A 25,872-nucleotide genomic window follows, 5' to 3' on the forward strand; every position below is an offset into this window, starting at 1 on the left:
ATCAAGGTTCTCTCCTCTGACATGACTATGGCTGTGTTAAGTTGACCTAAAACCAGCAAACACACCAGTCCCACCTCCTCTCCTGCATCCTGCCATCTTCTGTTATGTGTCACTGGCCATCAGTTTTCACCTTGTTGAAGTTCAAGTTGATCCTATTGAGATTTGCTGAGCTTGTGTGATCGTTTACATGCCAATTTGGCTGAGACACAGGACACAGATCATTTGGGCAAACTCCAAGCAAACAAAAGTATTTTCATTCTTGTTAACAGCTAAACAAGGACTCTTTGAATAAGGCAGGCTATGCTGCAAGAATGTGGATGTGCTTTACTCTATCCTTTGATAGTCTTAGGCAAAAAGACTGAAGAGCATAGTAAAGAGAATCTCTACTTCCAGGCAGCTCCAGGGTCTTGCCTTCCTCTCTTCTACCTACTCTGAAGATTGCCAGCACCAGCTTGGCCTTCTTTACAATCATATAATCCAGTTCCTTAAATAAATCTCTATCTTCATCTTTTCATCTACACACACACACACACACACACACACACATCATTGGTTATGTATTTTCTCTCATTGGAGAAAACGGCTATGATGACTCCTGTTGTTCCCATTCATGTAATTTCCAGAGTAAGGACTGAAAATAACATCTGCCGCTCAACCATACCATACACAGAGACCACAATCCTCACACACAAATCAAAACAAACTACTCCTGTGTTGTTTGAAAGACAGCATGCTTGCTGCCCCAGAATGCAAAGATTATATCTTCTAATTGCCTACCCATGATTTAATGTCTCATTTTAATATGATTAACAGCAACACATATGCTTTCCTGGAGCTTATAAAATTGCCTTTCTTTTTAGTAAAAAAAAAAGACGCATCTGTTTCTTCTCCTTGCTAGGGATGTCCCTTAGAGCCTTGGTCATTCTTTGCTTAGAGTAAGCTCTTTACCGAAGTATGCACTTTGGAGCCAAATGTTGTCCACTTAGAATTTGTACCATGTATTTCTATTAGATTCAGCATTTCCTGGTTTTCTTTGCAATACCTCTTGGATCCCATCAAACATTAGAATTATTTTTAGTCTCTGGATAGTCCATCCTTTCGTCTTAGCTCCAAAATTTGTCTCTGTAACTCCTTTCATGGGTATTTTGTTCCCCATTCTAAGAAGGAATGAAGTATCCATACTTTGGTCTTCCTTCTTCTTGAGTTTCATGTTTTTTGTAAATTGTATCTTGGGTGTTCTATGTTTCTGGGCTAATATCCACTTATCAGTGAGTGCATATCTAATGACTTCTTTTGTGATTGGGTTACCTCACTCAGGATGATATCCTCCAGATACATCCATTTGTCCAAGAATTTCATAAATCCATTGTTTTTAATTGCTGAGTAGTACTCCATTGTGTAAATGTACCACATTTTCTGTATCCATTCTTCTGTTGAGGGACATCTGGGTTCTTTCCAGCTTCTGGCTATTATAAATAAGGCTGCTTATTCATTCTCTTCACTCCATGGGCTTATTCATTAAAAATAGCAATAATAAAAAATAAAATCATCACCTGAATAAGGAGGGGCAGGTAGCAGAGCTATTCAAATTTTAAGGTTATAGTCCATCACTGTAGGGAAGACATGATGGCAGGGCCAGCTAGTTCACAATCCATTCCCAATCAGGAAGCAGAGAGAGATGAAGTCTGGCGTTCTGCTTTCTGTCCTCTTTATTCATTGCAGGGCTGTAATCTATGCAGGGGTGCTGCCTGCACTTAGAGCAACTTATTCCACTTCACTCAAGCTAACCTAGAAAAACCCTTACTGCTGCACCCAGAGAGATTGGTCTCCTAGGTAATCTTAGCTCCTTCCCCTCAAGGTGACAATCTATAGGGACGGTCCTAGTTAGGGTTTTACTGCTGTGAAGAGACACCATGAGCAAGGCAACTCTTATAAAGACAACATTTAAATGGTGCTGGATTACAGGTTCAGAGGTTCAGTCCATCATCATCAAGGTGGGAACATGGCAACATCCAAACAGGCATGGTGCAGGAGAAGCTGAGAGTTCTACATCTTCATCTGAAGGCTGTTATCACACTTCCAGGCAGCTAAGATGAGGGTCTGATAGTCGACTCCAGTGACATGCCTACTCCAACAAGGCCACACCTTCTAATAGTCCCGCTCCCTGAATGGAGCATATACAAACCATCACAGGGACCAGAGCATTTTGTTAGTTTTCTTCTATTCTTGCCTTAGTGTGTACTTCAATTACTATGCAGATAATACAGAAAAGTTGGCCAGTTCTCAGTTTCTCCCAGCCTCTTCATCACTCCCCTGTCCTCTCTGGTATTCTAATTTATTACAGCTGTCTAGTTACTTTTGATAGATAATCTAGAAAGAAAAACCTATTAACCACGAGGACAATATTTATGACCTAGATCAAGCTCATTTAAGTCACAGTTTGTGGTAAAAATATATATCCAGAAGTAGCTATAAATACAAAGGTTTCAAGAACTTGTTAGTAATAAATAAAACAAATTTCTACAGTTCAAGTAAAGCATAGCTTGATATACTAGGTCAAAGTTGTCATTGCTCCTTCATGTCACTAATTAGATGCTTCACCTGGCATCGAGGCTGCTCCTATACCCCCAGTATTCCACTCAACTAACCATGTTTGTAAGCAAAATAACCTTATTTGGTAATCATTTCATACACGTTTTCTGTGTCTTATAAAGAGAAAACCAGCACACGTACATCTAAGTTCCTTTTTCGAGACTCAGTTTCACTATACAGCCAAGGCTGGCTTTGAACTTTGGAACCTTTTGCATCAGCCTCTCCTGGTCTGGAGTTACTGGTGTGCCATCGTGCTTGGTTCAATTTTGAAGTCTTGGAGACTCATTCTTCTTCCACTGTTCCTGCTTACTATCATTAAGTGCTATTGAAAATAAACCATCTTTTATATCTATTTTAATATGGTGAAGCACAATTTATAAACTTCATTAATATTTTATCATGGTTCCTTCAACATCATTTACTTTATAACTTGTATTTCTAGAGTAATTAATGAACAAGAACTAGAAGAAGAACTAGAAAGAGTTAAAGGAGACGCTGAATCCCTGAGGACTTGACACAGCAACTTATGTCATACACCAATTGCTAATTCTGAGCAGACAGGTGATGCTATCAGGGGCTTTGTTCTTCAAAGGTCTGCTGCGGGGAGTACACAGCCAACCATGCCTTTAGCACAGGCAGCCTCTGTCAGTCTTTTTTCCCTACATTGTTTGCTGCGTCTGCAAGTTGGGTGGGCAGATCTAAGGCACTCCTTAAGACACAGACTTGATTTTGTGGCCCACAGGAAGGGGATGGAAGAATGCTCCTGAAAATTTCCAGGCTCTCAGATGGAAAACCTGGAATAAATCACTGTTTATGTATAGAGACTTAGCACAGATCTACTCTTAGCAGAGTGGAGTTGCAGCCAGATCCTCCACATGATCTCTATACTGCACATAATAACTTGGAGACAAATGTAGCAGACACCTGGGCTTCCAAGGCAAGATACACCAGGCCACTTTGGAGTTTGACTTACAACAGTTGGAACGCAATGGCCTTCTCTTGCTTTGTTATCTGCTATCAACACTCTAACAAGATTGTCACCTCAAAAGAGATAGATAGCTTACTCTGGAGCCAAATATGAGTGAGCACATCTGGGAACAGAGTTTCAAGTTACCCCAAACTCCACATTTTAATGTGGAAACAGTGTCATTGTGTTCTTATAGTAATGGAACAAAAAAGTCATAAATCGGGGCCCTTTCCAAATACATTGTTAGGAACGTGGAGTAGGGAGTCATACCAAAGTTTGAGAAACCTCAGCTTTCGGCCTCAGATGCTATTTGATGGCATTCTTCCTCTTTAGGTTGGTGGGAGCTTATTAGGTTAATACATTGGAAGAGGTTTTCATCTGTTAGTCACAGGATGTTAGGGCTAAAGATTACTCAAAATAAACTCAAATTAGGCTCCACCCTCTCCTAAACCATTGGCATTCCAATCAGTCAATCAGCTTGGCAGAATGTGTCAGCTTGAAGAGGAAGCCTCTTCTGGGAACTGTCCTGCACAGAACCCATTGGAAGGCAGGAGTCAGCCATCGTCCCCATATCCTGGTAGCAAACATAACAGACCTCTTCCTTTTCTGAGTAGGTCAGGCATTTCATAGCACTGACCTTGCCTTGAACAGTCTATGAGCATAATTGGCCTAGAGCTTGCTGGAAGAAATGAGATTTTAGGATGGAAACCTAATGAAGCTTTTGTAAATGTACTGTTTGAGTTTCACATCTGCCCATACCAACAGACCTCACATTTAATTCAGCGAGAGAGTCTAGGTCTGAGTGAGAATGGAAGAGGATGTGCTTTGTAAATGGAAGTCCCCAGCCCTGAAAGGCATACAAAGTCTTGGCTTCCTTTCCTTCAAGGGTTTCTTTAAAGGCATTAAGAAATAAGCAATAGAGACTTATGTACAAACAAGTGTTGATGGGGGTACAGTATAGCACATGGAAAGGAGAACAAAGAAAAGTTATTTTTTGTGTGTAATGAAAAAGGACCAAAGATAAAAGATACTTGAGTAAAGATAGAGAATATAAATCTAATGGTTTGTCTACTTTTAACTCTTTCATGAGATTTTGTTTTGTTTTGTTTTGGGTCGTGGTATATGAATAAAAACATATTTGATAGTGAAAGTATAAAATCCAATGTGAAGTTCCAGCTTCGGAATGGAGAGTCTAACTGTACACAGATATACAAGACACAGAGACTTTGATCTGCTTAATTTGGGTGTGTACATTTTCTTTCTTTTTTTTTTTTTCTTTTTTTCTTTTTCTTTTCTTTTCTTTTTTTTTTTTTTTTTTGAATTTCTTTGCAATAAGGTTTTAATTAAAAGTATCTCCCTAAGTACATCAAGCTCACCTCAACTGAGAACTACTTGTTTGCCTTTATTGAGTTTAAAGGTGCATGTTATTAAACCTGGTAAAGTTCAGGCTACAGTTTCTATTTTTTATATTTGCTTGTTTATGTGTGTGTGTGTATGTACACATCCATGCACCAAGTCGCCCAGCTGTGACAGTCAGAAGACAACTTCAGGAGTTACTTCTCTCCCTCCACTATGCAAATCCTGGAAACTGACATCAGTACTGGGTCAGGCTTGACAGAGGACCTTTTTCCCACTGAGCCATCTGACTGGCCACAAGTTCTTGCTTTGAGATTACACTGCACTATCATATCACCTCACCAGAACTGATCCAGGAACAATTCTTCTGCTATCTAGGCCAGTCCTCCCTGTGACCTTGACCCTCCTTACTTGCTGGACAGCCAGAACTAGAGCAAGACACCCTGGGGAAAGATGATTGCCTGGGAGATTGTCTGCTTGGGGGGATTTAACCTGTGAACAATGGTCAGGCCTCTGAACACTTTCATCCACACAAACCTGAAAAGATATGACTGACAGAGCTGAGCAGGCAGCACCAGCCTGGATTCTGAGTGCGGAGACCTTGCCAGCAATTTATTTCTGCAATGAGCTTAAATAACAGAACTCTTCATGCGTGATGTATGTTCAGGAGTTCAGGATAAATAATGTAATCAGGTGATGTGCTTCGTCTTCACCAAGCATCTCAAATCAGTGATAAGGCAGCTGACGTAGAAACTATTTTGTAAACCTGAAATGAAGTCTTTCTTTCCCTCAATGGGCACCTGCTGGAATCTAAATAAAATCTCATTGTCAGACCAAACACCACCACTATCACCATGCAGTACACGTACCCTGCAGGACTTTGGTTAATTTCCTCCGTTTCTCTACTACAAAAGAAGGAGATGGGAAATGGAAGGGATGCTATCCCATATCATTTTAGTCTCCCCCACCCAAACCTCTTCATGTGTTGTTCATCTATATTTTATCCTTAAATATTCTTATTTAGGACTAGAATCACTTGGAAGTAGAAGCTTTCAGTACAAACAGACTATGCCCTTCATAACCTGTTCCTGAAATTTTCCTCTGGCTTTCTTCATTCTCTTAGCCAATTTTCAAGCACACTGTTTAGCCTCTTCACTGACTTCCACGGTGTGTACACTGATTTACATTTCTACTGGCAGTGAATACGGTTCCTCTTTTTCTGTCTTCTCTCCACAATTTGTTGTTTGTTCTTTTCCTGGCAGCCATTCTGTCTGGGGTAAAGTTCATAGCGACTTTTTAATAGAGTCCAGCATTTTAGTTGTCATTGGTTTCCATGAGTTTCATGATTAGTTCTGAGCTATGAGTGGTACTCAGTGGAGCCAAGGCTCTAGAAGAGGGTAGAAATGTTCAACAGTATGGATGAAAACAATGAAGAAGATGAAAAGAAGAAAGGATGCCAGGACAGTCAAGTCCAAGCTATCCTTTTGGATTAAAGAAAGTGCAGACATTTCACGCTGGCCTCTGAATGCTCAGCCTGTTTGTAAATGGGAGATGTTGAGTTGGTGTCTTAGTTTGGGTTTACTGCTGTGAACAGACACCATGACCAAGGCAACTCTTATAAGGATAACATTTCATTGGGGGCTGGCTTACAGATTCAGAGGTTCAGTCTGTTATCATCAAGGTGGGAGCATGACAGCATTCAGGCAGACATGGTGCAGGAGGAGCTGAGAGTTCTACATCTTCATCTGAAGGCTGGTGGCAGAATGCTGACTTCTAAGCATCTAGGATGAGGTCTTAAAGCCCACACCCACAGTGACACACGTACTCCAACAAAGCCACAGCTACTCTAACAAGGCTACCCCTTCTAACAGTGCCACTCCTTGGGCTGAGCATATATAAACCATCACGGTTGGGTTCTTGCTGGTGAAGAGCCATGCCCGTGTACACCACGTACCCTGGTGTACAACTACATGGTGACTTACTTGCTGGTGTAGGGTTGAGCCCAAATACTTATTAGTCCTGGCATTGGGTCCCTCATGAATGAATGTTGGTTTGCTCTCTGCCATTTTTCTTTCTTTTCTTCCCCTTCCTTTCATATCTTCTCTCCCCGACCATCTCCCCTCCCTCTCTCTCCCCTCCCCATCCTCCCATCTCTCTCTCCTTCCCTCCCTCTCTCCTTCTCTTCCTCTCTTTACCCCTAACCCTCCTTCCATTATTGATTTACACTTTCACCCAGGAATGTCTCAAAAATCACTATGTAGCCAAGAATGACCTTGCCCCTGTGATCGTCCTGCCTCTAGCTCCCTAATGCTGGGATTGCACATATGTACCATCACGATCAGTTTATAGGGTACTAGAGATTCGAACCTACTGCCTTGTACATGCTATGCAGGCACTTTATCAAGTCTGGTTGTATTTCGCCCATATTAACTGTTGAGCCTATTTTTTTTCAGTTTCAGCTAATTTATATGACTTTATGGTTTCCATATTGTTTTAAATGCATTTTAGATTTTCAATTTTTAATGAATTTATTTTGTGAGTATGTGTAGGCATATATGTATGTGAGTACAAACAGGTACACCCCACACTGCACATAGGGAGATCACAGAACATCTCTCATGGGTTACTTCTTCTTACAATTGAATGCAGGCCATTAGGCATACGTATAACTGCCTTTATCCACTGAGCCAACAGCTAGCCTGAATTTTATTTTTTTTTATTCATCAATATATCTGTATTGGCTAGTTTTGTGTCAACTTGACACAGCTGGAGTTATCACAGAGAAAGGAGCTTCAGTTGAGGAAATGTCTCCATAAGATCCAACTGTAAGGCATTTTCTCAATTAGTGATCAAGGGAAAAGGCCCCTTGTGGGTGGGACCATCTCTGGGCTGGTAGTCTTGGGTTCTATAAGAGAGCAGGCTGAGCAAGCCAGGTGAGGCAAGCCAGTAAAGAACATCCCTCCATGGCCTCTGAATCAGCTCCTGCTTCCTGACCTGCTTGAGTTCCAGTCCTGACTTCCTTGGTGATGAACAGCAATGTGGAAGTGTAAGCCGAATAAACCCTTTCCTCCCCAACTTGCTTCTTGGTCATGATGTTTGTGTAGAAAGAGAAACCCTGACTAAGACAATTTCATTTAACATATTTTCCAGAAATTTATTTGTCATTACTAAAATAGTAACCCACAGCAAACTTAGACTCTCTGTCTTATCTACTTTTTATCTTACTAGTGATTAGTTTCATGGGAATATAACACCAGATGGGCTAACCTCCTATTATCTGAAGATGAACTTTTTCCATTAAGGAATGCTACTTTCCCAGGAAGTTGTATTATGTCTCCCCTCCATTCCCTTTCTTGCACATCTAATAAAAAGATTCCAATTGCATTCATGCCTTCCCTCTGTGCCTTTCATTTCTAACACAGGCGGGACAACACTGGGTGCTTACACTTCCCCAGGCCCCTTTCATGCTTCTAACTCACAGATTTTAAATTAAGATTGCTCTTAAAGAATGTTCTTTTCCTTTTTATCCAAAACTTTTAGTTTTAGAGCTGCCAAGCCCACAGGAGAGGTGGAAGCCTTGCAGAAGGAGTATCTGCTCTGTCCATAGAGGATTGCAAGACAATTGCCTTCCTCTTCTTTTCTCTTCCTTCCTGACTAGGAGGGAAGCAGTTTCCCTGTGGGAAACACTCCTGCTGTGCTGTGCTAATTTATTACAAGTGTGAGAGTAATTGGTTCAATCAATGGCTAAAACTTCTATAACGTAGACCCAAAGTAAGTCTTTTCCCTTCATAACTTGATTGCCTCTGTTGTTGTTTTATAATAATGGAAAGCTGACTAGTAAATATGCTTTCTCTTATTTTACATGTTTCTTTTTCTATGTGTAAAATGCATATATACCATGTATTAATCTCTGTTGAATTACTTTTAAATAAGCTATACATCTAAATTCTTAAGCATTTATTCCCTAAAGATATTCTTTTTCTATATCAAAAACATCAACACCATTCCCCAGCAATTCAAAATTTACTAAGCAATAATATCAAATATACAGTCTTTTTAATAAATCATTAACTGGCCCTCAAATGATCTTACAGCTGGATGACTTTAATGCCAGGACAAGTGATGGCTGCTGTGATTGTTTGAATGAAAAATGTCCCAAATAATCTCTGGCTTTTGACTGTTTGGTCCCCTCGTTAGTGGTACTATTAGGGAGGCTCGAAAGGCCTAGCATTGCTGAAAGAGGCACATCTCTGGGGATCTGCTCAGAAGTTTAAAATCCAATAGATGACTGTGAGCATCGGCTTCTGTATTTGCCAGGCAATGGTCTAGCCTCACACAAGACAGCTATATCTGGGTCCTTTCAGCAAAATCTTGCTGGCATATGCGATAGTGTCTGCGTTTGGTGGCTGATATAGCTGTCTCGTGTGAGGCTAGGCCAGTGCCTGGCAAATACAGAAGTCGATGCTCACAGTCATCTATTAGATGGAACACAGGTCCCCCAAAGGAGGAGCTAGAGAAAGTACCCAAGGAGCTGAAGGGGTCTGCAACCCTATAGGTGGAACAACAATATGAACTAACCAGTACCCCCAGAGCTCGTGTCTCTAGCTGCATATGTAGCAGAAGATGGCCTAGTCGACCATCATTGGGAAGAGAGGCCCCTTGGTGTTGCAAACTTTATATGCCCCAGTACAGGGGAAAGCCAGGGCCAAGAAGTTGGAGTGGGTGGGTATGGGAGTAGGGTGGGGAGAGGGTATAGGGAACTTTCAGGATAGCATTTGAAATGTAAGTGAAGAAAATATCTAATAAAAAAATTGAAAAAAATGGAAAAGTGAAAAGTAACAGAAAAATGACATTGAACGTGAAAAAAAGAAGAAGTTTAAAATCTTCCCAGAATTCTCGTTTGCTCTCTGTTTTCTCCTTGGGTTTTGAGAGGTGATCTCTCAGACTGCTGCTCCAGCCACCATGCCTAGAGGCTCCCATGCTTCTTCCCAACAGTAGTGATGGACTCCAACCCTCGAGAACTGTAAGTCCGAAGAGACCCTTTCTTCTGCAAGTTGCCTGCATCATAGTGTCTGATCACAGTACCAGAAAAGTAACCAGTACAACACATACTGTAATTTGTCACTCTATCGCCTTAAGACAGTCTGCCTCTTAAGAAGTCTCCCCACCCCAGGAGCTTACATTTTATTAATAAAAACATCCCACAATGGAACAGAGATCTCTATGGCTTTATTCACAAGAATAAAGTAACATCCCTTCATGGCCTCTGCAGCAGCTCCTGCTTCCTGACCTGCTTGAGTTCCAGTCCTGACTTAGTTTGGACATTTTGACAAGGACATTGCATGGGTGATACTGTGTCTCTCTGCATTTAACAATTGGAAGTACACTCTTTCAGAGTTGCCCATTATTGGTAATACAACTTGCATCACTCAGTTAAAGTGCTGTTTGCCATAGGTAACCACTATAGACATATTGTTTGTCCTTGGAAAGACATAGATACTCATTCTGGTAACAAATGAAATACAAATTCCACTGAGTGGTCATGCTTAGCACTTAAGCTTGCTGTACAAAGGCAGATAAACAGAGTTAAACATAAATTTCTTTTCCTTGACACCTCTTCTTGTCTCGATGTCTCCAATCTAGTTAGATGTTTTAATGAATTGTCTACTATTTGTCTTCTGTGAGGTTTTCATATAAATTTGCCACCAGGAAAATTTGCATAGACAAAGAAGGGGGTGGAGGACTGGAAGAAATTGCTTATTACTTACAATCCTGCTTTTAAAGCTGCTCCTTAACAACAAGAACAATTAAAGAGAATTCTGGAACAACAGTCTTATCTCATCAAAATAAACTCGCTTCCTGTCTTAGTCAGGGTTTCTATTCCTGCACAAACATCATGACCAAGAAGCTAATTAGAGAAGAAAGGGTTTATTCAGCTTACACTTCCACATTGCTGTTCATCACCAAACTAAGTCAGGACTGGAACTCAAGCAGGTCAGGAAGCAGGAGCTGCTGCAGAGGCCATGAAGGGATGTTACTTACTGGCTTACTTTGCCTGGCTTGCTCAGCTTGCTTTCTCATAGAACCCAAGACTACCAGCCCAGAGATGGTACCACAATGGGCCTCCTGCCTTGATCACTAATTGAGCAAATGTCTTACAACTGGATCTCATGGAGGCATTTCCTCAAGAGAGGCTCCTTTCTCTGTGATAATTCCAGCTGTGTCAAGTTCACATACGAAACCAGCCACTTCACTTCCTGAAGTTAAGCAGTGGTCTTGGGGAAAGTCCAATGTGCCTGTCAAGTACACCTGTTGACATCTGACAGTGACATGTAAGATCAGGTGTCCTTGGGTGGCATTATGATGTCATCTCAATCTAGATTCATTTCCTTATGTGAAAACTGCCCTTTGTGTGACTATCAGAAGTTCCAAGTCTGATTCCCTGACTGTAGCGGTTGGTTCCAGGGTACATGGATGACCCAGAAGGAGCCCCTTTAAGTGCCTTAATTTTGTCAACATTATTGACTGGTCTAACACTGAACTACATGTCTAAGGGGATTATTGTAATCCTTTCCTCTGCCCTGCCCCAAGCATCCCCCTTCCCTGTGGGACCTCAAGTCTCTCTCCAGGATTAAGTACATCTTCTCCCACTGAGGCCAGACCAGGCAGTCCTCTGCTAGATATGTGCTATATATAGGCTGGGGACCCTTGGAGACCCTTGTATGCTGCCTGGTTGATGGCTCGGTCTCTGGGAGCTACCAGGGGTCCAGGTTAGTTGAAACTGTTGGTCTTCCTATGGGGTTGCCCTCCCCTTCAGCTTCTTCAATCATTCCTCTAATTTAACCATGTGGGTCCCCGACTTCAGTTGGGTGTAAGTATCTGCATCTGTCTCAGTCAGCTGCTGGTAGAGCCTCTCAGAGGACAGCCATGTCAGGAAGCATCAGTAATAGTGTCAGGCCTTGGCTTCCCCTACCACCACCATGAAATGCATCCCAAGTTGGTTCAGTTACTAGACTGCCTTTGCTTCAATCTCTTTTCCATTTTTGTTCCTGCAGTTCTTCTAGACAGTAACAATTCTGGGTCAGAAATTCTGACTGTGGGTTTATAACCCCATCCCTTCACTTGAGGTCCTATCTATCTATTAAAGGTGGACTCTATCCACTGTTGGACATTTTGGCCAAGATCACCCTCATTGAGTACTGAGAGTCTCTCACCTCCCAGGTCTCTGGTACTTTCTAGAGCCCCCACCCCCCACGCCCACACCAGAGGTTGCTTATTTCTGTTCATTCTCCTGGCCTCTGGGCTTCTTTCCTGTTCTCCCCTCTCCATACCTGATCCTGTTCCCCTTTTCTCCTCCTGCTCCCCTCTCCCACCCAGGTCCCTCTCTCCCTCTGCCTCCTGTGATTATTTTGTCGCCACTTTTAAGTGGAATTCAAGCATCCTTACTTGGGACTTTCTGCTTATTAAACTTCTTACAGGCTGTGGGTTGTATCTTAGGTATTCTGTACTTTTGGCTAATATTCATTTATCAGTGATGCCCTCTTCTGGTGTGTATGACAACAGTATACTCAAGTAATAAATCTAAAACAAACAAAACAACAACAACAAAAAACATGAACTATCTCTTCTTGAACTAGGAACCTAGAATATGTGCACATCAGATTGTAGCCATATCTACTACCATCCATAGGAAGTAGATTTTTTCTGATCAAAAATTAAGCAAACAGGGAGAAATCTAAGCAAGAAAGGGTAACAGAATATTCTAGAGGTCTTCAGACCTCTCACTTCATGTGATTTAAATCTAGCCTACCTCCTTGCTAGATTCAATTCCTCACACAAATGCATAAACACCGAGCATCTGCAAAGGCTGAAAGGAAGCAGGTCCGCCCCTGTGAACAGTTTTAAAGATTTTTAAAGAATTTATATTTATTGATTTTTAAGTGTGTGTGTCTGTGCCTGTGTGTGTCCATATCTGTGTCTGTGCCTGTGTGTGTCTTTATGTGCATATGAGTAGCAGGTATTCTCAGAAGCCAGAAGAGGACATCAGATTTTCTAGAGCTGGAGTTACACATAGTTTGAGCCACCCAACTTATGTGCTAAGAACCAAACTCAAGTCCTTTGGAAAATCAGGAAGCATTCTTAACCTGTATGACATCTCTTCAGCTCCATCTTCATTAAATTTTTACACTTGAAATTGGTACAAAATGTTCTTAACTGCTAAAGAAAACATTAGGATTTTTAAATGGTCTCCTTATAAACTATCTACTTTTTTGCATGCTTGTCTAGATATTCAGAAATAAGCAAACAAAAAGTATAGGTATAGTAAAAAAGTAAATGCATAACTTCTGGAGGCTGGTGAGACATCTCAGTGGTTAAGAGCAATCACGAGGACCAGAGTTTAGATTTCAGCACTCAGATCAGGAGCCAAGCATCCAGAAAATGCCAGTAATCCCAGTTTCAAGAGATCCAACACCAAGCCGGGCGTGGTGGCGCACGCCTTTAATCCCAGCACTTGGGAGGCAAAAGCAGGCGGGTTTCTGAGTTCGAGGCCAGCCTGGTCTACAAAATGAGTTCCAGGACAGCCATGGCTATACAGAGAAACCCTGTCTCAATAAAACAAAAAAAAAAAAACAAACAAAAAAAAAAAGATCCTTCTTCTGGCTTCCATGAATGTATATGTACATACACATACACAAAACTTTCATGTGGATACATGAATAAATACATCTTTAAAAAAATAATATTCCTTTATATAAAAGTAGATTATGTCATTCTATCTTCTTACATAAATTCTATATATTAAAGCATAGTATTTTCACAAGTATTACTGCTACCCACGTGTAACTCTCACAAGGTTAGACATGGTGAGTTCTCTCAAAACAGAAGTTTCTGTGGTTTACTTGCTTCTTGTGTGTTTGCCCAGAAGTTTTCTCTTACTTGTTATTACATGCTCATATTGTTTGAGTACATACAAAATTCATGAACTTTTTCAGTGTCTGATTTACTTCAGAAGTACTTCAGGTCAGGGTGAGGTGGGCGGTGAGTTCTGATGCAGATGCAGCCTGTGTCAGACCTAGCCAGGTTTTGTCTGAGAAGTCTTGAGAGAGCGCTCATTTCCAAAGGTGAAAAGAACACTGGTCCCAATAACTTGAGGTTACTTAAAAGACCCCTGTGTGTGTCCATTAAGAGAAAGAAGGCCAGTAAGGCCTTCCCAGTTGCAGCCACACTTTCCTGGAAGCCCCAGAGGGATGGATGTTCAGAGATGTTAACACTAAGGGTTATGGATCTAGTCAAGGAATTAGTCCTGTCATGAAAAAATATGCTGTGTGATTTTTATAGTATGGCATCCATATCCTCTGACAGGCCATCTGCCCTACCCCATCTTCACTGGGTCCAGCATATGTTCTATGAGACCAGCTGCCTCTGCAGATTCAAGGAAGAGAAAAAGGTGCCTGCATTTATTTCCTCTCTCTCTCTCATTGTGAGGTCTCCTTGACTTTTATGCAGACAAAGAGCAAGGAATATTTATACCTGAATGGACGAAGAAACCACTTGACCTAGGACCGCCAAAGGAGGAGCTACTACACTTAGTGGGCAGGATAGGACACTCTAGAAAGTCTTCCAATCTCTGGCTTCAGTGAGATCAATGTTTGGCTTAAAGTGAACCAGTCAGTACATCAATTAGGAGTTGACTTAGACAGACTATAGTTATTTACTTTGCTATGGACTATCACATTTTCTAACCCAACACAAGATTTTCAGGGTGGGATAAGACAAGATAAGACAGTGGGCATCCACGTCAAAATGCGCTACCACAAAAGAATGTGTTTAGCTGTCCATTAACAGATGAATCGATAGATTAAAATGGGGTGCATATGCACATATATACAAACCAGAATCACAATTAGCACAGCTGTCCTCTTAAGGGCAGATTCTTTTCCATGGGTCTGTGTCTCATTATTGAGCTTTAAACATTGACTGACAATTTTACACATGTCTATAGTACATCTATAGTATGTCCAAGTATAGTACAGTATCTAGAGTATAGTACACTCACCCCTCTGCCCTCTGACCTTCCTCTCACCCCTACACCAAACACCCACCTTTTCCCCACCAAATCCCACATAACAATCTAGCTCTTCATTAATTTAGTTTGCTACGTAACAAGAACATATTCTTGTTATTACTTGTTATCTTGTTAGGACGAGGGTCACGAACAGCTCAACAACATACTCCTCGGAGGTATTTGAAAGGATAAGTGATGGGCAGGGAAGATGGGTTGGGTTCTATATTCCAGGCACCAAGATGAAACTGAGTGATAAAACTAAAAAGGAGGCAGTCAATTCATTGTATCAGAGACGCAGCTCCAGCCCTCTCTCTGCTCTGTAACCTGATGAAAGAAGAGACAATAAACAAGACTTTGATGACAAGAATGCTGCTGCCAGAGAGAACAGGATGGCAACCACAAGATGTGACAAAGAGGAGGAGCCAGGTCCCTGTTTAGTCTGCAAACAACCTTGAGGGGACATTGAACTCCTCTGTAGATCTCAGATTAGTCATCTGGGGGACCCTATGCCCTGGAAACACCATCATCAATCACCCTTAACCTGTGCAGCTCATTTTTCTCACAGCAGCAAGTGTAAATAAAAAATAACTCTTCCCTGAAGGCAAAGCTAATGGCCGGTCATTAAAATGAGCCTACTTGGCCTAAATATACAGTGAGAAGGTTGTATATAATTCTGCATGAAATGAAAACAATGTTTCTGAAACAGCCAGGGTGCTAGCAGGATCATTATTGGGTTGTATTTAATAATGGTAAATGAAAAATGTAGCTTAAGATTCCTGGAAGCCAATTTAAATTGGTATTTTAAAAAAAGTCAGGGTTAGAGATGACTGGTTTGTGCATGTTACAAAGAACTTGTGTTAGTTGTTAAATTTTAAAAATGTCCCAGGGTTGGAGTACTGGCAAAACATGAATAAGAGAAGGGGGAGCAGGGTGGCTATAATGCAGGGGCCAGTGTACGTGGCACAATAGCCATCTGAGTTGTGTGCCCAAGCATATGTGAGTTTTCCCACCACCCTGCTTCCATGAGTCCTATGAGTTATTATGAGCCCATCTTCCCAGTGCCACACACATTTGGTTGAGGTGATCAAATTCGGTTCCAAATAAAAGTCTGTATGAACTGAGGATGTGGAAACTCACAGGAAGAAATGACTGTTGTGTTTTATAAAAAAAAAAAAAAGAAAAAGAAGTCAGTGATATATTTGTTGGAGTTGCAGTATGGTGTGTGGGAAGAGGGTGCCTCTGTAGTCCCATACTGAGGTACAGGGCATGGGAATAGGAGTTGAAGGGGTAGTAGAGAGAGAGAAAGGCAGAGAGAAAGAGAAAAAGAGACAGAGGCAGAGAAACAGAGACAGAAAGAAGGAGAAGAAGAAAGAAGAAAGAAGGAGGAGAAGCCAGCCATGAGCACATGGAGAGAGAAGGGGGAGGGGAACAGAGTGGGGGAAGAGGGGAAGAGAGCAAGAGCAAGGGGACAAGAGAAGAGAGTGAGGAGTGGGAAAGGAACCCCTTTTATAGTCAGGCATACCTGATTGTTGCCAGGTAACTGGAGACTATAAGGAATGCTGACAAGGACAGCAGCCCAGCCTCCTGCCATCTTCCCATGCTTATAAGCTTTCTCTTTCTCCATAATCAACTATGCTTTCTACCTGAGCCTCTGGAGAACTGCCTCATTCTATCACATTGTGATGTTAAGCTCTATTGTCCATTTGCTGTGATTTAGGATTAAAACCTAGCTTCTCCTTGAGTCTGAGACAATATGGTCAGAGATCTTGGAGGATCTGTTTTAGCATAATAGCAGGTCCCCAACACCAGAGATCACTAGGTTTTCATTTTATGCGTTCAGCAGATTAAACCCATGGACAGCCAGAGAGTGCAGAGGAGGGAAGTTTGTTAAGCATCAGGGGCAGCACAGCGTGATATTGAGATTGGTACCACAGCCTGATGGTCACCAGAGCTCCCGCTCAATAGAGCAGGTTCCAAAAGTGGATTGTTGTTGCCTGGCTTAGTCATGTGCCTAAAGGGGGATTTTGAATAGGGTGGAGGGACTGTAAAGACAGTGATCATGAGCTGCCAATCAGAATGCTGTCAGTACCTCTGTAGCCTTTTAAGGAACCAAGGATGTCTTTGGCTGCAGTCAGCAACAGAAACCTTTAAGTCAGAACTGCTTCCTAACTACCTGGAGGGTCAAATCCTGGAGGGTCAAAATCACTATAAAACCAAACCTCTGGATATATTTTAACATGAAAGGGAGATTGTCAGTTGTGTTAACTGAGGTGCAAAAACCCACCCAAAACATGGATGATTCCACACTAGGGGCTAGAATCTGAAGAAAGAGCTAGGCACTCACATTCATCTCTGCTTTCCGGCTGCAGATGCAATGCACCCAGCTGCTTATGTTCATATCACCATGACTCCCCACCATGATGGATTGCACCTTCAACCTGGGCTCCGAACTAGATCCTTCCTTCCTTTAGGTACTTTTGTTAGGTATTTTGCCAGAGTAATGAGAAAAGTGACTAATACACATACATACTAACGAACACCATACACATAACCCTGATGGCATTCTGTCTTAATACAAAGACTCATTAAATATTTACAAGCAGCCATTGTTCCTTCATAAGGTATTTTCCTTTACCCCATTCCATCTCATTCATATATTCATATTCACATATATGTAATGTATACATACATATTCTATTTGGGGAATACTTTAAAATTTCATTCACATTCTAAAATTTATTCCCTTCACTGCTGTTGTTAGCAATAGCATGATTATTTTACCTGCTCAATATTTAACTAAACCTTTTTCTCCATGAAGCCTTTAAAAACACTTTTCATAAAACCTTTTATTTGTTTCTCACAAGGGTCAGTCATCTCCATGTTCTAGAGAAGAACTCTGAGGTCTTCTCAGGCTATGTAACATAGTGTAGGTCACAGCATAGCTCATGATGACCCAGGTGTGAAGGAAGGCAGAGTATTTGGATCCAGGGTCTTTCCTCTGGTCTGATTCATGGTCACTGCAGAGCCTCTGTAAATGTTTTAATGTGTTTACCAACAAAACTTACTTGCCTTCTCCAATAACAGAGGTGTTGGAGTAAGGTGGCCCATTTCCCAATAGCTTCCTACAGCACTCACAGCAGATGACACTGGGGTCAGCCATTCATTGATTCAGTTACCAAACTCAGTGTAAAATATGTGTATCTGAGAGAGACTATGCAAAGTGTTCAATTCAGAGAAAGGATGGAGACGATGAAATGGTGTCCAAGCACAAGCAACCTCAGATGCCCATGATTACCACGTCTCTCACTGATTGGCCCTGAGAGCACATGAAGGAAGTGATCTAACGATATCAACTGGGATTGCGGAGACACACTGTGTGATATGACCACAACACTCAAACTACCTAATGGCACTTTTTAGACTGTTTAATCATCAATAGGTGATGTATAAATATATAACATTCTCTAGAACATTCCAGAGACTACCGAGGTTTGTGAGGTTTTTAAGAAATGATTTTGCTCTGTAAGTTGATAATGTCACCACATAATGAATTTTAAAGTAACCATTGTAAACTGTGTAAGATAGTTTTGTGTGATTATTGACATTTGTGTCCTTGTGTTTAAAATTCCAAAGATACAGAAAATTAGCCAGACAGTAAAATGAACTTTTCCACACTCTTTAGCTAGACTTCCAATTTAGTCTTTTACTATGGTGTGTGTGTGTCTTAATCTCCATATATGTATATATAATGCGTATGTACATGTATATACGTGTGTATTTGCTGAACTGTTGAAATAAATGTAAAACCCTGGTTTGGGAAAAAAAATGCTAGTTGTTAGCAACTCCACCATGCCTCCCCCTGTAAAGGATGAAATAAAGCCTTAAGCCAAAATGAGAATCTTCTATCTTAAATCACTTCTGTCAATGTTTTGTCACAGTGAAGTCATTTATATACTTGTCCAAAAGTGTTGAACTAGGGTTGAAATTCTATACTTAGTTCAAAGAACACATCATTAATGCCAGTGCTTTGAATAAGTGTCTTCAGGTCACTGCAGTGTGACATATACAACTATACACTGTGAGCAAATTACTATCCCTGCCCACAGAGCACACATTGGACAATCAGAGAATCATTCAAAGGACACTAAAGAGGTGATCGCTCAAGCCAGAGTCAAGCCTGAAGGTCAAGCTCCCATTGAGCTACTATAATGCTTAAATTCTAATGGAAAGCATCCACTTGGCCTCACTGGGGGCCATAACCACAGTAGTGTACCTAGCCTTCAGCCATGCAGAAGGGTGTCCATATTCCTCAGAAGACCAATGAAATCTCTCTCCCTGGGAAGAGAGAAGGTATCAAATCAGGTCCATCCAAGTACTCCATCAAAGAGTATTATGTGAAATACAGTCCAGGAAGCTACCAAATATGGGTATATAAAAGTGGGAAAATATAAGGAGAGGCCTAAAGTCAGACAATTTTAAAAGAAAAAGTAAATTAGAGGAAAAAGGATTTATGCACATAGAACAAACAGCAGTGAGAACACTGTAAAATACTGACCAATGCTTATTGAACTGTAAGTGCTGAAAGTTAGGTTCATGATCAGTTCCACTGACACTGGATACAGGAGCCACATGTGTCTTCTGAAGACATTATAGACATGTCCATGTGGGATGGAAAGCTAACATTCACCCTTTTCAGAATGGTGCTATCTTACTCACAAACTGTAGTCATAGTAATGCTAACAACAGTGATAAACAAGACAGTTATGTTAGCAGCTAAAATCTTCAATACAGAAGCAGGCAGTCCTATAATGAGTGTATAATACTCCCCCTGTGTGGAAAATGAACTAGTAATAGAAGCTGAGCATGAATCCATCGTGATGAGTTCTTGGGTATTAAATTGATGACAATTTTAAATCAGCTGGCCCACGAGAGCTGTGTGGTTTGCACTGTCAGGTGTTTCTGTTTGAATAGAATACACATCAATAAAAATCTTTCAGACCCACAGCAGTACTTGGGTTAGTTACTAGGAAACAATCCTCTCCCCCACAGAGGCAAAAGTCATGGTCCCCAGCACAGCACTTCAAATATTTCTCTCTACATAGGTGTGAGAGTTTTTGTTAAATAGGGAAGATGGATAGTGACCAGAATAGCTCTTGTTTAAGCAGCAGCAGCAGCAGCAGCAGCAGCAGCAGCAGCAGCAGCAGCAGGAGCTGCAGTAGCAGCAGCAGTGTTGATGGCTGGAGATCTGGCATGCTTAGTGGCACTGATGTACACATCACTCTGTTATCAGACTGGGAAAATTTCTAGAGACTTTAGCAGGAACTCCACCAAACATTAATGAGAAAAGAATCCCAATACAGTGAATGCTAAAGACTTTATCCTTAAGAGGAGTCAATGAACAGGAGCCTGGCTTGACAGATCCTGCCTCTGATGCTCCAACTCACGAGGCTGGGGAAAGAGAAAAGTTCCAAGTTTATGGCCAGCCTGGCCTACATAGTGAGTTCCAACCCTCCAAAGCTACAGTGTGAGAACCTGTCTCATAATAATAGGGGCAGGATGAAGAGAGAATGGATGAAGTAAGGGAGGAAGTAAGGGAGGAAGGGAGGGACAAAGAGAAGAAGCACAGACATGATTGATAAAGTTTCTGAATCACAAAGAGGTAAACATTTTCTAGACTTCAAGAATAGTTACAAATTCACCTGCTTCAATACATGTGACATCAAGAAAATGATGGTATGTATGTTCCAGACAAGTTAGGCGCCTTGTGAACAGATTTCCCTAATAGTATATACTTCTTTCAGGACCAAATATTTTAGGACGACAGGGTTGATTCTTGAAGTCTATTTCAGAGTCTCTTTAAGCTCCTGAAGGTCTCTGAGACTGAATACAGGAACCTTCTTTTCACCCACTTTTCTTTCCTTTACTCTGTTGATAGCAGAGGTTTTCACATCATCACAATTAGAACCCCCACTATTTCTATTAATTTCCAGTGACATTGGAAACCTCACATTCTCTGGGGTGAGTCTCAAAGATCCTGGCAATGCTTCTTATTTCAAATGCAAGTAATATTGACTCAGTATGCTAACCCTCGGAAAATGTTACTTATAAGCCCTTTTCCCTTTTCAAAATAATAAAAAAAAAGATATATATCTTATAGCACCTAAAGTCTTTTGAAAATCATATACTCTTCTCTCCCTAGAACATGTGAAATTGCTTTGAAGTTAGATGCCTGGGGAAACACAGGGAGACTAAAGGGAACCCCTGAAGTTTAAATTAATGTTCTTCCACTTGTAGTTAATTGCCTACCAGGAACCAATTTAGCAAAAAGCATTTATTTTAAACTGAAGGAAAAAAAAAAAAAAACAGAAGCCACAAGTAGTGTTTTTGTTGAGGACTTGGCATAGGTTTTCATTTTAAGGTGGTAAGTAGCCTTAAACGAAAGAACAATTAACACGAACTCAACTGGACCATTTATTTACCACTACATAGGGTAAGGCTAAACCAGTAATTTGACTTTATTGCTCATTGAGTGATCAGTTTATTTGCACGGATCTGATTATGTAATGTTGTAATTGTCTTTCTGTTGCTGTGATATAATATTCTAACCAGAAGCAATTTGGGGAAGGGAATGTTTGCTTAGCTTACTCTTTCAGATCATACTTTATCACTGAAAGAAGTCAGGCTAAGAACTCAAGCAGGAATCTGAAGAAAAAACCATGGAATGCTACTTGCTGGCTCACTCCTAGACTGATGCTTAGCTAGGCTGGTTATCCAGCCCAGGACTTTCTGCTTAGGGAATGATCCTGCCCAGAGTAGGATAGACCCTCCTGAATTCAGCTATTAAAAAGAATGAATTTATGAAATTCCTAGGCAAATGGTTGGACCTGAAGGGCATTATCCTGAGTGAGGTAACCCAATCACAAAAGAACTCAAAAGATATGTACTCACTGATAAGTGAATATTAGCCCAGAAACTTAGAATACCCAAGATATAAGTTACAATTTGCAAAACACATGAAACTCGAGAAGAACGAAGACCAAAGTGTGGACACTTTGCCCCTTCTTAGAATTGGGAACAAAACACCCATGGAAGGAGTTACAGAGACAAAGTTTGGAGCTGAGACAAAAGGATGGACCATCTAGAGACTGCCATATTCAGGGATCCATCCCATAATCAGCCTCCAAACGCTGACACCATTGCATACACTAGCAAGATTTTGCTGAAAGGACCCTGATATAGCTGTCTCTTGTGAGACTATGCCGGGGCCTAGCAAACACAGAAGTAGATGCTCACAGTCAGCTATTGCATGGATCACAGGGCCCCCAATGGAGGAGCTAGTGAAAGTACTCAAGGAGCTAAAGGGATCTGCAACCCTATAGGTAGAACAACATTATGAACTAACCAGTACCCCGGAGCTCTTGACTCTAGCTGCATATGTATAAAAGATGGCCTAGTGGGCCATCACTGGAAAGAGAGGCCCATTGGACTTGCAAACTTTATATGCCCCAGTACAGGGGAACGCCAGGGCCAAAAAGTGGGAGTGGATGGGTAGGGGAGTGGGGGGGGGGGTATGGGGGACTTTTGGGATAGCATTGGAAATGTAAATGAGGAGAATACCTAATTTAAAAAAAAACAATGAAGACAACCCTCAGTAGACACGACTGTAGGCTAATCTGACATGAGAAACTCATCACTGAAGTTTCTCTCTTCAGATGGCTATAAGCTGGATGAAATCAACAATTAAGGCAGAACAGGACACCTGGAGATATCCAACCTGAGTGCCTTCTCCCTCTCTGAGAGCAATGAGTGGTGATATGAAACCTTCCTTTTCCTTTCCTTCCTATACCTTTGCACTAAAATGTGGGAAAGACCTTCCAAAAGGGAAAAGGATTAATAGAGAGGCCAAACTCTGGGCACTGAGAGAAAGATTGAATGCTGAGTAGCAGAATTTATTATAAAGTATGTTTCCATGGTAGTTTTTACTTATATCTGCTCAGGATCTAATAAAGTGTAGTTATTCAAGGCGTGCTCATAGAAATGACAGAGAAAACAAATGAAACAGAGAATGACCTAAGTAATCAGTCCCTCTCTCTTGGCAATGTTAAAGTTGCCTCAAACCTGAAAATATAAAGTGGACGGGGGAGAAAACTTGTGCAGCTCTAATTACATTGAGTAATAATTAGATGCTCATTCTTTTGTATTATTTAATAATTCTTCAAAAACCAAGTGAAGTAGGGAGTCAGAGTATTCTCTGATGGAATTGGAGAGATAGCTCAGTGGTTAAAAAGCACTTACTGGGTACAGTTCACAGCACCCACGTGGTAGTTAATACTATCCACAGCTCCAGTTACAGAGGATTCAATGCCCTCTTTTTGGCTTTCACACGCACCAAACAAACATAGGTCATACACATATATGTGCAGGCAAAGCACATAAGTAAGATAATATAAATCTAAAACTCTAGAGTATTATGTGGCTTTGACCAAGTCACATAGTTATGACACAACAGAATTAGGTTTGAAAACACATGCTGTCTGGCTTCTATCAAGCCTGTAACCACTTTACACAATTTCCTCACATTGGTGCCTTCACAGTAAAATACTTCAATTTTAAGGATGGAAGTCCACCCTTCACAACATAGCATTTTACTTAAGTGAGGACGTGGAATGGGAGGAAGTGGCTCAGTTGAGAGTTGTTTTGTTATTTTTAGGCAATATAGAAGTTAACTCAGCATTTCCTCCCAGCTCCATGCTCCCAGAAATAAGGCTCGGACCTAAAATATATTTACAAATACTTGGCCATACAGCTAGGCTCTTCTCTGACTAGAATCTTAGCCCATTTTTTTAACCTGCATTCTGCCACATAGTTGGTTACCTTTGTTCAGGTACCATGTATCTGCCTCTTCACATCTTCCTAGGCAGGTCTCCTGCCTGGCACTCTCTCGGAATTCTTTCTGCCTCCTGGATGTCCCACCTCCTCTTTCCTGCCAAAGCCATAGGCCGTCAGATTTATTATTGACAGGTGCCACATCCACACATATATATTCTCCCTACAAGGCAGCATTATGGTTCAGATTCCATGGGTATAGCTTACTAAGTGGAACTGGGATAGAAGATATATAAGCAAAGATAATTAAAGGAGGGGTCATGAATCTGAGAGGGAGTGAATAGGTCCACAGGAGGAGTTGGACACTGGAGTGGGAGAGTACTGCCAGATAATTGGGAAAGAACAAGCAGTATTTCTGCCCGAGATCTGCCTTTCTGCCCAACACCTGCAGCTTCCTCTGTGTGATGTCTACATTTTTCCTTCACTGCCAACTAATGATGATATCCCATACTCACCACACACACACACACACACACACACACACACACACACACACACACACACTTCTCTCTCACTAAGTAGCCAGCAATTTTCCAATGCCCCTGTGATTAGAAAGGACCTTTCAGGTTTAACTAGAACAGTATTTTCAGATCACGAGCCTCAGCCTTTTACAATCCTTGTGAAAGAATTCATTCATTCATTTATTGGAATTCAAACCCAACCATCCAAACATCTTAAGCAAAAGCTCTACCATTAGGCCTTCAATTTTGTTCTTGAAGTCAAAGAAATAGAAAAACAAATATCAAACACATCTCATGAAGGAAATGCAAGATTTAATTATGAACACATTCTTTGAATCAGGTGCACATGTTTTCTCATGTCACAAGATAAAATAAACACTTTTTAATTAAAAGCAATTCATCTAGAGCAAGAAGCCATTACAACATCAGGATTTTCAGCTTCCCCTATAATTCCTCTGTGTGTAGGAAAAAAAAATGTGTGATGGATAAACTCATCATGCCAAGAATTCTTCAGCGCTTGCTGGCTGCCACATCTGTTGGAGGAAGCAAACCTTTGATAGACAGATTCCTAACTGCCTGCTGCTGGCTTCTCACAGGTATAAATGAACAGTAAGCAGCCTGGCTTGTTTTAACCATAAACCTGAGATTGTTTCAGGGATAATGAATCTTCTGATTGGAGACTGCAAAGTTCAAAGACTCATTTTGGCTGTGGGAAATGAAAAGATTTAGAATTGTAAGTGAAGGAATTGTATGAGGTGAAGCAGAGCTGGCCTAAAGGGCCGCTGAAAAACAGCCTGTGCTTCTATGAATCCTCTGAGAGAGATCATCAGAAGTGACTTGCATTGGATGTACCTCTCATTCTTTGGGAAGCATCCATCAATTTCAGAGTGTGAAAAAATGTGCCTCCTTTGACACTGGGATGTTGACAACTTCAATAAAGCAGACTTAATTACATCCAAAGTGGATTGTAAGATAGAATATTTATTCATTAATATGTCACAACTCAAAAGTGCAGTCCTCCATAGAAACTGCTGAACTGACAGGCCGAAAAACTTACTTGGAGAAATAATTTGAAAGTCCTGAGCCAATGTCCTTTAAGGTGTTCTGTTTCTTGTGTATATCATGATTCATGTTTATCTATTTAAGTCAATAGCTGCACCGTTGATAAGGCCTTCTAGAACATTCTTTTCTCTTTTAGTAATTATATCTATACTTCAAACCACTTGAATATTTTAACACTGATCACATTTATGGGGTGACATTTTTAAAAGAAAATTGCTTTTTCTATGGTAAGTAGAATCTTTTGTGTAACATTTTCCTGGCTATCCCGTACAATATTGAGTGTAGCCTGGTACTGCTCAAGAGCCATCGAGGAAATAAAAGAGTCCTGGCATTTACAGAATGAAAACTAAGTGCTGGGCCCTTACACACACTGCCACCTGATGTCCACAGTCACACTGAAAAGAATGAATAAATATGTGCTTTAAAACAATTTTTTAAATTTCAGCCTTAACTCATCAGGTTAAGAGCCCCTTCCACCAATT

The sequence above is a fragment of the Mus musculus genome, chromosome 13 (assembly GCF_000001635.26).
Source record: "Mus musculus strain C57BL/6J chromosome 13, GRCm38.p6 C57BL/6J".
In the NCBI taxonomy this organism is placed as follows: Eukaryota; Metazoa; Chordata; class Mammalia; order Rodentia; family Muridae; genus Mus; species Mus musculus.